This window comes from Olea europaea, unplaced genomic scaffold (genome assembly GCF_002742605.1).
Source record: "Olea europaea var. sylvestris unplaced genomic scaffold, O_europaea_v1 scaffold1435, whole genome shotgun sequence".
Taxonomy (NCBI): Eukaryota; Viridiplantae; Streptophyta; class Magnoliopsida; order Lamiales; family Oleaceae; genus Olea; species Olea europaea.
In genome coordinates, this window is record NW_019231887.1 from 23,211 (window position 1) to 26,914 (window position 3,704).

Consider the following 3,704-nt stretch of genomic DNA (forward strand, 5'->3'; position numbering starts at 1 on the left):
CTGTAAAACCAAATGTTCAACCATGTTAGGAATAGTTCATAATTTGATAATTAACTCTTCAACAATTTCATTACTTTTCGTTACTTTGTTGAAGGCATTGTTGAAGGCGTCTACTGATGTATGGTATTTTTTTGTTATATTTTATCGACTTTCGAATTTTGCAGGGTGGTTTGAAGCCTGCTTTTTCGAGAAATCCATTTTCATGGCACCACACCGTAGCAAATGAAAATGTGGGTCTATCCACACAACCCGAGAAAACATTTCCGGCAAGCAACTTAAAGCAACCTCAGATTCCGTCCACCCTTGTCTTGGCACCTCAATCTCAATCGTCTGCTGCAGTTCGGCAGTGGGTCCACCAACACCAAGTGGTACCACCGGTAGGTGGTACATCTTTCCAAACAGCTTCTCAACAATGGCACTCACCTTTAACTCCGGCAAAAACAAAATTAGACTCGGAAATTATGCTAGATACAGATAATTTAGCTAATTCTACCTTAGGTAATGTTCAGCCATTGCCGGGTGAAAGACAAATTGGAAGGCCACCATCTGTTAGAGTACAACCACATCAACCAAAACTGGCCCAAGTATCTTACGGGCCTGAGCCTACAGTTTCCAGTTCTTGGAGAGTTAGGCCGGGTTTAGAATCAGAACCTCGTTATCGGGAAATTCCTCGATCAAATCATTATAATGCTTACACCCGAGGACCTCTGGAGAGAAATCACTCAGAGGAGGCACCTAGGTTTGAGACGTGGAGCCCAGAAAAAAGTCCAATGAGGACTCGCGAATATGTTGTGGGCCCGAATCAACCCCAATCGATAATGAACTCGAGACATGGTTATGGACCCGAAAGGGAAATGCTGCAAAATCCATCGCAGCCATCGGGCTATTGGGACAATGGCCGGGGTGGAAACAGAGGATGGCAAGGTGGGGGAAGATAGCCTGTGATTAATCTGCTAATAGAAAAGTTCTAAGTTTTGCATATTCCTTTTTAAAGAGTACTTTGGATTTTTGTTCTCAATTTGGATAATTTATTGTGTTTTACATTCAAAAGCTTTTAACTTTTAAACGTTTGAGGCAAGTTACTCAACACACATATGCGTTTGTATATATGTATGCATATCCTTTTATTTTATACCAATATGTCTAATAAGTTAAATTAAATAATAATGTCAGACGTAATTTAAGAAGAAAAAAATCATTGATTTGAATGCATGTAGATGGGAGAGTTGCTTTGATGTAGTGAAATGGAAAAAGAATAATATTGTGCATTTTTGAGTCTTAAATAATTGGAACGATGTTTGTATTTGTAGCCTGTAGGCATGTTACATTGAACATTGGAGAACATTCCATATCTAGTAGGACTTTTGCCAGTTCGTTTGTAACAGTTTTATAATATTTTTGTTAAATGATTTTTTTTCCGAAAAATCAAAAATCAAAAATCAAAAATAACAAGTTTGAACAACAAAGAACGTAGGATTTGCTTAAAAGGAAACGCTAGTTCCGGTGTTTATCTTCCCAAATCAAAATTCTCGCGGACGCCAAAAGCTTGAATCCAATTGAAAATTGAAGAGTTTTAACTCTGAATTAAGATGGGTTAGATTCTTGACAAACCTCAATCCAATTCATAAAGTCTCCAAAATTCCATCGACTTACACTTGCAAGAATTTCAATGATCCCACAGCTGAACTTCTTGCTCTCAATCCTGAGTTCTATGGGAGTTGCAACGACAACCGTAATTTCAAGATTTAAAGACGGTGGCATATAGGGCATTCCCACCACCAGCAGCAGGATCTCCGCTCCGGCAAGGAGGCGGAGAAGATTTTCCTCCTTGGCCTAGCTGTAAAGCCTTGACTGGTTATCGCTCCGGCAGCACTGCTATTGTTGCTGATGCCGTGCATTCAATCTCTGATATGGTATAAATACAGTTCAAAAACAACTTTTTGTTATTAGTAGCATGACACTGGATAAATTAAAAGTTTCATGATTTTTGTTCTTTAATTTTTGTTTAGTAAATTGTATTAATCTGATGGTGCAGGTCTTGAGTGGGGTGGCATTGTTGTCCTTTAAAGCTGCCAGCATACCGAAGGACAGAGAACATCCATATGGTGACTTTTGATCCGTATGTACGCCCTACTCCGTTCATGTTTGATATTTGTAGCTCTTTCGTTCTTCTCTTGTTATTGTATTTAAATAACCTAGAGGTATGGTAATTAGGCCCCTGTTTAGCCTCCATTAAATTAAATTTCATTTTTGTCTCTCCTATTTACAACTTTCCTTCTTTTTCAATCACTCATTCTCCAAAAAATTATTATTCCACCCATTTTAATTTGAAAAAATGAGGGCCAAACGGGGCTAAATCAGTTTGTTAATTATAATGTAAGTTCCCCGTGGGAAGATTCCTTCTAGTTTAGTTAAGATAAAAATACTAAAGGTTTTGGGAATTAATCTCTGAGATTTATTTCTTAGTATATTGTGTCATATTTATAGGAAAACTATACATAATTCTAGGATCTCATAAAATCAAAATAGATTCAGACATATCAAAATATGAACTAACTAAAAACTAATTCCTAGATATGTGGGATTCAAATTTGACTCACTTTGTGACTAAATCAATCCGGATCTGCAACACTCCTCTCAAGTTGGAATGTGAATATTCTTCATCCCTAGCTTGTCTAGTATTTGGTGTAGAGAAGTATTCGGTAGTCCTTTGGTAAATATATTAGCTAGCTTTTCCTCAGTGGAAATATAAGGCATGCATAGCAGTCCATCTTCTAACTTTTCTTTGATGAAGTGACGGTCAATCTCCACATGTTTTGTCCGATCACGATGTATTGGATTCTGTATTATGTTGACAGCTGATTTGTTATCACAGTAAAGCTTTATATTTTCTTTCCAAACAATCCCTAAATCATCTAAAATGATCTTTATCCCAAGAAGCTCACAAACACCTAATGCCATAGCCCAGACTCTGCTTCTACGCTTGATCTTGTCACTACTACCTTTTTTTACTCCTCCAAGATGCAAGGTTTCCTCCCAGAAATGTACAATACCCTGATGTTGATCTACGATCCACAACTGAACCTGCCCAACCCGCGTCAGTATATATTTCAAGATTAAGTTATGTCCCTTTCTTATATAGCATCCCCTTTCCAGGTGTGCCTTTCAAGTACTTCAATATACTGTAGACCGCTTCTAGATGTTTCTTTCTTGGTGAGTGCATAAATTGACTTACAACACTCGGTGCATAAGCTATATCAGGTCGGGTGTGTGACAAAAAAATCAATCTTCCAACTAATCTTTGATACCCCCCCCCCCCTCCCCCATTGTATCTTCTAACTCCTCTCCTAATTTATGAGATTGCTCAATGGGGTTTTCAGGTGGTCTACATCCCAACATCCTTGTTTCTAGCAGTAAGTCCAAGACATATTTTTGTTGAGAAATAAATATGTCTTCTTTAGAATGTGCCACTTCAATCCCCAAAAAATATCTCTGTCTTCCCAAGTCTTTAATCTCAAATTCAGCTGCTAATCTCTTCCCAAGTTTCCCAATCTCCTCAAGATCATCTCCTGTTACGATGATATCATCAACATTTACAATTAAAATTGTGATTTTATCCTTACAAGATCTTTTTGTAAAGCGAGTGTGATCTCCTTGAGATTGCTTGAATTGCATCTTCTTCTTTGCGTGAGTAAATCTACCAA